We start from the raw sequence: 12,930 nt of genomic DNA, 5'->3' as shown, positions 1-12,930 counted from the left end.
CTGCTGTTGCCTTCGCCTAGGGAGAAGAGAAGGGCCTCTCTCTCCTGGTGCTAGGCAGGGTCACTAGCCTCAGCCAAGCCCAGTTTCTGTGAGAAGCCAGCTCGCGGTACAGGCCCCTGAGCTCTGATCTCTAGGACTGTATAGCTGGTTTCCATGACCTCATGGTGAGTTTGGTGAGGGTGGAGGGCAACATTGCTTAGCTCCTGGAACACCATCCAGGGGAAGGGTGCAGACAGTCCCCTTTCACCTCTGGAGGCGATGTGTTTTGGGGCTAGTTGGGGTGGGAAGGGGGAACCACTATGGCAACTCTGCCTGCTCCCAGCACCCAGGCCAGGTGTCATGGGCAGGGGGGAGGAGCCCTGGCTAATACATCCCAGCTTCCTCTTAGCCAAGCCTTCCCACTTTCAACTTTACTTCACCTCAGGCATGGAACTCCTCAGATCAATCCTGCTCGCCTTTATTCTGCCAACACCCTACCCCCTCTCCTGTTTGTGACCTGGTGCCAGGCTGTTTGCATCAGGGCTGCCCTAGAACCCTGCCTCCACAAAGAAGGGACCCTGACGGACCCCACTGCCGGGCCTCCCTACACAGCCTGTGCTTCACTCCCCTGGTTGTAGGAAGTGATGAGCCAACACTCTCTGAGGCCTCCTCAGCTCCACCCTGGGATGGACAGAAGCCTCAGACTGCGTCTTCCTCAACCTCTATTGGTGCAGTGGTGCCCCCTGGTGGTCAGCATGCCACACACCTCCGCAGAACTGAGTACAGCGCTCCTGAGAGCTGTGCCCAGCTGGGCTTGAGGGCGAAAGCTCCGGTCAGGGGCTGCCGCCTTCTCCGCTTCTGTGGCAATAGGCAGGCCACACCTCCAGACACCTGTGGCAGTCAACTCCAGGTGGGTTGCCTTATAAGCCCAACTCTAGCTTCCTGGGGGACTTGGACCTCTGTTCCTGGTGCCATCTTGAGAGTAGAAGATGTAGTGGTCCTGCCCTTCCAGATGGGTCTAAGAAGTTCCTTCTGGGAACTGCGGGAGAATCTGTTCCCCACCTCTCCTAGTTGCTGGTGATTGGTTGGCAACCATTGGCGTTCCATGATTTATAGTGCCTCACTCTAAGCTCTGCCTCCATCTTCACGTGGCCTTTTCCTTTCCTTTCCTCTTATAAAGACACTTGTTGTTGGATGTAGGGCTCACCCGAAACCAGGATAATTTCACCTTGAGAGCCTTAAACTAATGACATCTATAAAGATCCTTTTTCCAAATAAGATCATGTTCACAGGCTTCTGGTAGACATAATTTTTGGGAGCCACCATTCAACACATTACCGGGCTCATGTCAGGAAGATATATCTATACTCTGAACCCCTCTAGCCCTTTAGGACCCAAAGGAGATCAGTGTACAGAGAGGAGCATCTGGTGACTCTGCACACATGCGGGGTAGCTGTGTGGTTCCTGCCGATACCAGAGGGACTGGGGAACTTGATGCCAGCAGACTGGGTGTGTCACCAGGCAAGGCTTGCACTGCTGTGGTGCCAATCATTTCATCCAGCACCACCCAGATCATGGGGCCCTGACTCTGCTTCTGGGACCCACCTGGCCCATCAGGGCTAGGGGAGGCAGGGGTGTATGCGTGCCTCTCATTAACCAGAGCAAGTTGTTCAACTGATTTGTGCCTAATCTATACAATGAAGACTTCCACCAGTGCCTGCTCTTATTATCTCAGCAGAACTATTTGGGGTGGAATCGGGTGCCTAGTGATGGTACCTTAGAAAGCTCCAAATTCCAGACCCAGATGCCCTCTGAACCAAACTCAAGTTGACATAAGGAGACATTGAAGACAAGTACTGTGATTGGCAAAATAATGGTTCCCTGAGATATCCATGTCCTAATCCCCAAACCCTGTGAGGATGGTACCTTCCATGGCAAAAGGAACTTTGCAGATGTGATTATGTTAAGGATCTTGAGCTGGGGAGTGTTCTGGATTATCCAGGTGGGCTCCACATGTAATCACAGGGCTACTCATAAGAGGGAGGCAGGAAGGTCAGAGTTAGAGAAGGAGATATGATGATAGAAGCAGAGTCAGAGAGAGACAAGAGTGAGATCGAGAGATTGGAAGATGATCCTCCTCCAGCTTTTTGGATGGAGGAGGGGCCCTTGAGCCAAGACGTGCAGGTGGCTCCTAAAAGCTAGAAAAGGGAAGGAAGCGAATTCTCCTCTAGAAACTTCAGAAGAAATGTAGCCCTGTTGACCCAGTTTAGACCTCTGACTCTAAAACTGTAAGAGAATAAATTTGTGTTATTTAAAGCCACGGCATTTATGGTAATTTGTTAGAAAACTAATACAAGTATCTATTGTTGTGGGTACCAGGGTCCCACAGAAGCGTGCCTCTCTTTTGCCCATTTCTGACTGAAAGCCCACAATTCAGACACCTCCTGCAATCCTTCTGCCCATGTTGCAGAGAAATACACCACTCACAAACCAGGAGGCATGTGCAATCACGAAGGCAGAAGGATGTCTAGGACACCATGACCCAGTGGATGAGATCGCAGAGCTAACTAGTGTGCAGGGCCTGTGTATCTGCCTAGCATGTGCACTCCCCCTCAGAGTCCTAGACCCGGGCCCTTGCAAACTGAGCATTCTCCTACACCAGACCCAGCTCCTTTTCACATTCTTCAGAAGGAAGCTATATACACCAAAGGCATTAATGAACAATGTTGGTTTTACCAAAAATTTCACAGGGCAGATGGAAGAGGGCTTCATATCCTACATCCTAGAGCGTTCCATCAAAGACCAGTGTCTTCTCTCCCAGCCTCTCCACATAATGGCTGTTCCCGGTACTCTAGAGGTCACGAGGTCAAGGAACACTTACAAATATCCAATGGGTAGTTTTATCTTGCTACATATATGACCCTCAAGGGGTTATCAAATCCTCCACCATTATATCAGGGGTCAGTGCTTTATATGAAAAAACATGTGGAACTCCCCTTGGCCAGGATTCCTGGGGCTATAGCCTGAATATAGACACCAATTCAGAGCCTCTTCACTCCCACCACCCTGAACATCTAGGAAACGCTCTGCAGGCTGGCAGTCTTTGTGAAACAGAATGGCTGGGGGACCCCGTCATCATCTCTGAGAGGACAGCAAATAGAAAACAGTCTTCCCTATGCGTCTCTGCCAGGTGGAATATAATGATAATCTTCACAACCACCCTGTGAGGTAGATCCTGTGATTCCCCTTGCTTGACAGACCCAAGCAACTGACACACAGAAAGGCTGAATCACACAGTAAGTGGCAGAATTGGAATTTCAACTTCACATCCGACGCCTCTCTAGCTGTGCTAGCTTCTGAGATCCAAAGCCAACCTTCTTTGCCTGTCTGATCCTGGAACACTGCCCCCTTGCCAGGCATGGTCGGAAGTCTTTCCAGTGCAGGGCATTGGAGTGCTGCCAGAGGACCGAAGGGCTTCTTTTCCTGGGTCTGGTGTACTTTGCTTCTTCCTGCTGCCTGGGCACTGGGCTGGGGTGCAGGACACCTATTGGGGCTCCCCCTCCCTCCCCTCATGCCAGTGGCACTGCCCTCCCCCATGGGTGGATTCCCCGTGAGTTTGGTGGACGCCTCACCTAGTTTCCAGGCATGTTCAGCAAGTTCCTGGCAAGTTCTGAGGATGCCCTAGCTGGCTTTCCAGCAAATTCAACATCTCCTACTGGGCAGCTTCCCAGAGTATTTATTGGAAATCCAGGCAATGGTTTCCTGCTTGCCAGCCTCAGCCTGCTGGCAGCCCAGTGGGAGGTTTCCAGGCCAGTGCCCCTCTCCACCATGTAGTGAGCTGGAACCACACCCTCTTCAATGACTTCTGACTTCCAGCTTTGGGGACGTCCCTGCCCCCTTCCCTGTTTGTTGCTTCCTTGGGTACTCTCCCTTAGCCCTAGGATATTCTTTAAAGTCTTCTTTTATTCCCTCTTAGTAGCTAATTCTCTATAAATAGTCAATATTTTTTTATGGTAAATCTTCCTCATTTAAGTTACTGTGTATTTTCTGTCTCTCCCCGGGTTGGACTCCAATGATAACACTGGCTGAGCCCAGGGCTGGACATACTTATTAATTGTATTTGTCTCTATGGTGGAAGAAGCGCTATTTAGGCAATAACTCTTTTAAAATTTCACAGAGATGTCAGGAAACAAACAGGGTTGCTGGAGTGGTGGGGGGTGGGAGGGATGGGGCGGCTGGGTGGTAGACATTGGGGAGGGTATGTGCTATGGTGAGTGCTGTGAATTGTGTAAGACTGTTGAATCACAGACCTGTACCCCTGAAACAAATAATACATTATATGTTAAAAAAAAAAAAAAAGAAGAAGAAGACAGTAGGAAGGGAAAAATGAAGGGGAAGGGGGGGAAATTGGAGCGGGAGAGAAACCATGAGAGACTATGGACTCTGAGAAACAAACTGAGGGTTCTAGAGGGGAGGGGGGTGGGGGGATGGGTTAGCCTGGTGATGGGTATTTTTTTTTTTTAAGATTTTATTTATTTATTTGACAGAGAGGGAGACAGCGAGAGAGGGAACACAAGCAAGGGGAGTGGGAGAGGAAGAAGCAGGCTTCCCGCTGAACAGGGAGCCCAATGCGGGGATCCATCCCAGGACCCTGGGATCATGACCTGAGCCGAAGGCAGACGCCCAACGACTGAGCCACCCAGGCGCCCCGTGGTGATGGGTATTAAGGAGGGCACGTTCTGCATGGAGCACTGGGTGTTATGCACAAACAATGAATCATGGAACACTACATCAAAAACTAATGATGTAATGTATGGTGATTAACATAACGTACTAAAATAAAATTTAAAAAAATTTCACAGAGATGTAATAATAGTGACAATAATAGCTTCCATTCATTGCTCATCCACTATCTGTCAGGCATTTTACTTCCTATACAACAACTTCTCTAACCTGGCAATAGCATTGTAGGTTAGGTTCTATTATTAATCCCACTGTCTTAGTCCACTTGGGCTGCTATAACAGAATTACAGAGACAAGGTGGCTCAAACAACAGAAATTTATTTTTCACAATTCTGCAGGCTGAGAAGTCCCGTGAATCGCCATCTGGAAGCTGGACACCCAGTAAAGCCAGTGTTTATTTCAAAGAGCCAATGGTAAATATTCCAATCTGGATCTTAAGGCCTGAGAACTAGGAGCACTGAGGTCAGAAGATGGATGTCTCAACTCAAGCAGTCAGACAGACAGCAAATTCAAACTTCCTCCACCTTTTTGTTCTGTTCAGACCCTCACCAGACTGAATGATGCCACCCACATTGGGAAGGGCCATCTGCTTAGATGCTTAAGCCCAATGCTTAGAATACATGCCATCCTTCTCCATCTCTTGATATATTTTATATCTGGATGGCATTGTGATTTATTCTTTAACCTGACTTTTGGACCTGTGGTTTCCAAACTTTCGAACTGCCTGCGGCAGCCAGACAAGCCAAAAAAATTAATATTTGGAAGCCTGGAAGTGGAATGCCTGGGTGGCTTTCTGTTCAGCCAAGTCATCCTCAAAGGATAGCTGTCCCAGAGGTGGGTGGTCCCAGATCAATCAGCAATGTTCAATTTTTGGGAGCCTCAGCCCTCTTTTTCATGCCTGTTCTAATAACTAACGTGCACTGGAGGAGTTGGGCTACTGTTCTAGACTGGTTGGCATCACTACTCCCTGACCAGGAAAAGAAACCAGCACTCAGTACAGAGCTAATGTCCTCAACCTGCCTCAGCTACCCATCACTGGAGTTCTTGAAAGTTTCTTAGATGTAGCCACAGGGCCCCAAGGGTTTGTGAGCTGGCCCCACATGTGACATGACACCCTCAATCCTATGTACCACTTACTAATTCTGACTCTTGTTCAAAGGTGAAAAGGTCAAGAACCAGCCTGTGTGACTTGGGGTGATGATACATGAATTTCCAACTCTACACACCTAAGGGATTATGTCTCTCAGGACCTCAATGAACCCTTCCCCTCCCCAGTCCCCACCACTATGTTGCACACAGATGGTCCATTTAATCTCTATACTGATACCCTAGATCTTCAAGTCACAGTTGCCTTGTCCAACCATGAGCTCTCTACCTCCACACACAGCCATACCCAGATCTCTGATATGACTCCCATTTTGTATCCTGTACTTGCGAGGATACTATTCAAGTCCCTTTTCACTCACCTGATCATCTTCTGTAGGCTAATGTTAGTCACTTTTAGTCTTTGATGCTTTTCAATCACTCCACCCACAGATATTTATTAACTGCCTACTATGTTCCAGGTGGTGGCTGAAGTTATAATTGTGAAGTGAATATTTTTCCTCTTGGAGTATAGCCCAGCCTCTGAACCCCTTGCCATATTTAGGGAATTCCTTGCCTCTCGACTCTTGGTGGAGGAGACAGAGACCACCTCCCACTATAGAAGATGAATTCTTGCTCTGATGATGGGGGTAGCAAGAATTTTAGTGCCAGGGCACCTGGGTGGCTCAGTCGGTTAGCGTCTGCCTTCGGCTCAGGTCATGATCCCAGGGTCCTGGGATCGAGTCCCGCATCGGGCTTCCTGCTTTGCGGGGAGCCTGCTTCTCCCTCTCCATCTGCCTGCTTCTCTGCCTACTTGTGCTCTCTCTCATCTCTCTGTCAAATAAATGAATAAATAAAATCTTTAAAAAAAAAAAAAAAAGAATGTTAGTGCCAGTGTCCAGTCTCTGCTGCCGACCATCTGGGACCCTAGTGCTTAGGGTATGATCTCATTCATTGTTTCTGGCCTCATAGCTTGAGTCCAGTTCTCCAGTGCCCCAGTGACTTAATGATTTACTAAATATCCTTTTGCTAAGTTACTTTTCTGCTTTATTAAGCAAGAGCCAGTTTCCATTGCTTTTATATAAGAACCCTGATTAATGCAGAATATATAGTAGCTAAATGTAGAGTTGGCTGAATAGAGGAGATGAGATGGAGGGCATTGAGGACCACACGGTTGCAGGCAGGGGAGATGGTGACCATTGCGATGCAATTGTAAAAAATTTGGTAAAACAGTTGCCTGTTGTATCTTTGGACACACACCACCTGCACATAAGGCTGTATAATTAGAGGAAGTGGTAAGAAAACTTATTTAAGAATTTAAGAGGGGGGCGCCCCGGTGGCTCAGGCGTTAAGTGTCTGCGTTTAGCTCAGGTCATTATCCCAGAGTCCTGGGATTGAGTCCCTGCTCAGCGGGAAGCCTGCTTCTCCCTCTCCCGCTCCCCCTGCTTGTGTTCCCTCTCTTGCCGTGTCTCTGTCAAATAAATAAATAACATCTTAAAAAAAAAAGAATTTAAGAGGGGTGCCTGGGTGGCTCAACTGGTTAAGCGTCCAACTCTTGATTTTGGCTCAGGTCAGGATCTCACGCCCCACCTTGTGCTGGGCGTGGAGCCTATTTAAGATTCTCCCTCTCCCTGTGCCCCTTCCCCCCTGCCCCCCCCACTTGCACATGCATGTGCACTCTCTCTCTCTAAAAAATAAAAGAAAAATAAAAGAATTAAAGAAAAAGCCTTTACTCCAGGGATATGTCAGATCTATTACAAGGTATGATCTCTCTGGGGTCTCCACCAAATGCTCCAGATGATCACTGAAGAGTCTCCACTCTTCTTGGCCAGAACTTGAACATCTCCCAGTCCTGTGTGAGCTCTGAAAACAGTTCTGCTTAAAACTTCCCAGTTGTTCTTTGCTTAGTGTAGCCCTTCTCCAGTTTCTGGAGCTCTTTCTCCACGCAGTTTCCTCATCGCTGGTACTCTGTCCTACACATTCCAGCTGCCTCAGCCTCTGTGAACTCTGACCTCCAGGTCTTCACCCCAGGAACCTTCTTTTCTTTGCTTGGGTTCCTCCTCCCTGCTCCATGTTTTGGACATCTCATTTATTTCCTTCTCTCTAATATCATGGTCATAAGCTGCCTCTTGTCTAATTGCCTAAAATCCGTTGTTTCATATATATTTGTCCAGATTCTAGTTGTTCATGGTAGATGATTAACTCCAGATTCTGTTTCTCCCGCATTTCCACGAGCTTTACTTTTCTATGTTTTCCAAACTTTCAGAAATCATTATAAGTCAATTTTTGAACAAAATATATGAAGCAAAAGTTTATTACAAAGAAAAGTGACATGCATGTGTGTGCATATTTCCAGGGCTTAGGTTTGGCTGATGGGCAATATCTGCTGTTGGGTCCACTTCTTCAGGCTTCAGACTCAGACCTTTGCCCAGAACTCCTGGAAATCCACCAATTCACCTCATGATCATCTGTATTTCCTTACTTACCAGTATGCATACTTTGGAGGGACAATGTGGCCAGAGTCAAGAAGTAGCAAGCAGAATTTCATGGGGTTCCTGAGGTTGTCTGTTTCCCCCGCGCTTTAAATTCTACAGTGTTGCCATGGTCTCTTCTGGTCACTAGAGGGCGTTCCTGCACCAAGAATGACCCGCTCATCCCCCCACCCGCTGCGTCGTTTTTCACCAGTTCTCTGTACATCAGGCCTTGCTAGATCCTAGTTCTTTGGGGGTAGTCAGGGCTCGTGTTGTTATAGGGCCCGAGGTGGCCTGTTTCCCATCCCTGCAGCACCAGATATGTTACTTTCAAAGGCTCTCTCTTCTTTCTTATCCCCACTCTCAGAATAACTCAGCCTGGCCTCTCAGCAGACCTCCTAGCACCAGAGTGACCCTATTTTTTCCCTTTTAGCTAGTGGCCAGTGGGGAAAGTTCTGGGTCCCTGAGTATTCCTCTTTATGCTGAGACTTTCTCAAGGGTTCATTATACAGATTTAGACACAAAGAAATGGATTCCCCAATAATGCCGTATGCTACAAAGTTTCTCTGGGAGGGGGGGGCACTCCTGAACTCTGACAAGTTTTTCTATGTAAGAGGTTAGCCCTAAATTGGACCTCTTTTGCCTGAAGAGGAGAGGTCTGGAAGAGGGTAATAAGCACGGAGACAGTAAACAGGGTTTGGGCTCCTAATTCCTGGCATATACCAGGGAATTAATAAATATTTATTGAATAAATGGAAAAAATGAGGAAGTGAATGGAGGTCAGAATAAGAAAACTAAGGAGCATCCATCAAACCTTTTTTTTTTAAATCTCCTCTCCTTCTTTTAAAAAGCAGCTTTATTGAGCGATAACTGATATACAAAGAACTACCCATATTCAATGTACACAAAGTAAGAGACATATCTAACACCTCCCAAACCGTCCTGGTATCCTTTGTTTCTTTGCTTTTTGTGATAAGAACATGTAACACAAGATCTACCTGCTTAACAAATTTTGAAGGGCATAATACCATATCGTGAGCTCTAGGCTCAGTGGTGTACAGCATTATCTCTAGAACTCATTCATCTTGCATAGGTGAAACTTTTCTATTAGAACAAATAAAGACCGTAAGAGCCAGGACTTGAGCCTGGTGTTCTGATTGCTGGTCTCTAGTTTTCCCAGCTCCAATAGGCAGCACAAAGCCCTTGGATATTCGTGTCCCTGGGAAGTTGGTAGCAGCAGGTGTAATTGGTTTTCTTGTGATGAGTCATTGTCAGTGCTGCCTGGAAACCAGTACTTTTCCTCTGTGCAGGCATCTCTAGCTATCCACTCTGACTGCTTGCGCAAGAATTGCTGCACGCTGGGGGTGCTATTGTTTAACAAGTGGGCTTATTTGTTCAGTTATTTTCCACTTGTGTCTTTGGGGTGCCCAGATGTAGATTGGAGGCCATTCAGATGTTTTCAGGTGTGTCTAAGCTTTTCCTCTAACCCTCTGGCCCCTGGAGCCCACCCCCCTCAGGCTTCTGCCCATAGTAATAGGCTGCTAAGCAGTTTGTGGGCCACTGATTAAAAGTCTCTGCTTTTCTTGGACATTTATTCTCTAAGAAAATGTGAACATATAAACCATGTTAGTATCCCTTGACGCATAGGGATGACTGTATTTTGGAGAAGCAACAAAATTTGCCCCAAGGAGTGGGATAGTATTTGGGGGTGGGAGGTAGAGGATTTTAAATGCCCCAAAGGAAGTCTTCTCCCAGAGGTGCCCTCTGTCCTTTGGGGAGCTCAGACAGGCGTGACTGTGTCATTATATTCTCACCAGCACAGATGAGTCAGTCAATGTAGAAGTAACCACATAGCATTTTTTTTTTTTTTACCGTATCATTATTTTTAATGTCCAGCGTTTACAATACGAGGGCCAGAGCTTTCTCCCCAACTCAAGTTTATAAATTCTCAATTGGCTTGTGAGGCCAATAGGGATACTTCTTGTCTGATTTGGTTTCTGAGAAGACTTCATTCAGGTCCTCAATGGTCATCTGATCAAATGGAAGTATGTTCCTCATCTTCTCCAGCTCTTTTTCATATTCCTCAATCCTGGCCTTTGAGAGAGACAAAAACTCGGCACAACTTTTCACATCTTCTTTTTCTTCAGCATCCACCTGAACAGTATATTTATCCTCTGCTACAGGACCCGTCTGGGCATTAAACTTCTTCTCAAAGTCATCTACCAAACCAGCCTTCGCCACATTGGCCTTGTCGTAAGCCCAGTCGATAGCAGGTGGTTTCTTAGGGAGAGTAGCCAACCTGGAGGTAAGCGTCTCATTCCAGGATTTGAGGGAGTTAGCAATGGCCTTCTGGTTTCGGGGTCTGATCTCCCCAAAAGCTACCCAGTCGATGGTTTTTAGAGCAAGTTTTCGCGCAGCCATCTTGAGATCCTTCACCGACCCCAGCGGCCCCAACCACATAGCATTTGATGTGACTTTCAAACTTGCTCATTCCCAAGTCAGAAAGATCTTTCAGAAAGTCTGCTCACCACCCCCACAGGGCAGTGACCAGTTTCAGGGGCTTCACCTGTTAAGATGATTTGGCTTGTTCGCAAGCCTCTTTCAGAGAGCACAAGGGACAATCTATCTCCCACTGCTCTATAATTAAAGCGAGCATGGAGTTCTCATTCTTATTCAATGAGCATCTGTAATTCAAACAGCCTGAGGGAATGCCTCAGATGTAATATTGTCTCAGCAAACGAAGGAAATCTTTTCTCTTGGAACGCCTCATCACTGCAACTTGGCTGCAGGCTCCATCTGATAAATGTATAGAAAAACAAAGCTCACCTGTTTCTTTTTTAATTCCCCCACTTTTTTTGTGCAAGTAATTAAGTAAACCCTGTTTGGTGTTTGTGTGTGCATGTGTGTGTGGTGTTTGTGCCCTTCGCCCAGCTCCAGGGAATCTCCCTAATTCCTTAGACTCTTGAGCCCTTTGCTGTCCTTGTAGTGTCCAGAAATGCAGCATCTTTATCATTTTTTTTTTTTTTTTTACACTTCATCATTCTTTGAATCCTCACAGTGAGATACTGGGCTTTTAGAAAGTGATAATTTCATTCTGCAAAATTTGGGTGGGAACATTCCAGCTTCCAGAGGGTTCCCACTTTCCCTGGCCCATTAAGTGGAGCCAGCCTACCTGTGTATCTCACTACAGGGAACCCCAGACTCCACAGCAATACATATGACCCAAGCCTCTATGGTACTCCAGGTACTACGTGGAGGCAGCTACAAACCCAGGGAGGAAAGAAGCAGGGCCCCTGGCCCAGATGGGCTCCCTTCTAGGTTGGGGACAAGGAGGCCTGGAGAGAACAGTGAGGCATAGGCTGGGAGAAGAGCAGGAACAGAACACCAAAACTGAAGTCTTCTTTTTAGAAAGATGACAAATGGCTAATTTGGTTGTTCATGTTCTATGCTGCTGGAACTGAGCCCTTGAGTGATAATAATCCAGGAAGGCAGGAAGCTACTCTCTACAACATGAACCTTGTTCTTTTCCTGACCCCTGGCAAGCTGCCCTGTGTGCATATGACCCCCACTGCAAATTCCACAAGGGTTCAGGCAGTCAGGTGCATCTGAAAATAGAAGGGGCTCCATTAGCTTAATACGAAGCATGACAGGCTGCGAATCACTTCTTCTTGTCTGAAGGGAGTGCAGGTAATTTCCACTCCAACATAGATTGGGCCAGGACAGACTGCTAGCAGAGTCCTCTGGGTTCACACATCCCTGGTGTCAGCTGTGGCCAGATGCTCTCATGAGGGCGTTTGAACCACTGCTACATGGCTTGTGAAAACCAATCATAAAAGAGAACTCTAAGACAGTTGTCACAGTGCCACTGTAAACAACCATGAAATACATTTATGAACCAATTATGGCAGGTATTTAGCAAAAGAAAAGAAGAACACTGCCTATTAGATCACGATATACACAACGGTATTTAAAGTATTACTGATTAAAATCTTTAAATCTTTTATAGACTTGGGAGTTGGAGTGGGTATGGGGAGACAGTCTCAACCATACACTGTTAGTGACAAGGAAAACTGGCACAACCCACTTGACTCCCATAAGGGGAGCAGGCACAGAGATGGCATTGAAGTGATGCTTGTACTAGCAAAAAGCTGGAAACAGTGTAAATCTCCATCTAGACATAAATGGTGGTGCATCCGTATTTGAGAACAGTATGAATCTGTTAATGAAAATGAGGTAGCTAGCACTGTTTCAAGTGTTTTGTGCACATTAACTCATTTAATCCTCACAGCGATTTACAAGGTCGATCCACTTTACTTACATCATTGGATGAAAAGAAACAAGTTACTGAAGAGTGTGTATAGTAGGATTTCAAGGGGTAAGAAAAAGGTACTGTATCCATACTCATGCATGGACAGCGTTTACAAGGACCCCAAGAGAATGCTAGCAGTGACTCCTTCTGGGAAGGGGCAGTGTGACCGTGGGATTGGTGAGGAGGCAGGTTTTTAATCCACTCTATTAGATTCCTGTGGCTGTCATAACAAATTACCACAAATTCAGTGCCTTAAACCAATGGGAATTTATTCTCTCACATTTCTGGAGGCCAAAAGTCTGAGATTAAGGTGCAAGCAGGGTCATGCTTCCTTTGAGGGCTTCT

The 12,930-nt window shown here is 46.7% G+C and overlaps 1 pseudogene; it reads right to left on the bottom strand.

Annotated features, from left to right (window-relative positions):
- Positions 1-10,132: 10,132 nt before the first annotated feature.
- LOC118538926 (ATP synthase peripheral stalk subunit d, mitochondrial pseudogene) lies at positions 10,133-10,721 on the bottom strand (annotated as a pseudogene).
- Positions 10,722-12,930: the final 2,209 nt, after the last annotated feature.

This window comes from Halichoerus grypus, chromosome X (assembly GCF_964656455.1).
Source record: "Halichoerus grypus chromosome X, mHalGry1.hap1.1, whole genome shotgun sequence".
Lineage (NCBI taxonomy): Eukaryota > Metazoa > Chordata > Mammalia > Carnivora > Phocidae > Halichoerus > Halichoerus grypus.
The sequence above is the reverse complement of the archived record's forward strand: the minus strand, read 5'-3'. Positions and strand labels throughout refer to the sequence as shown.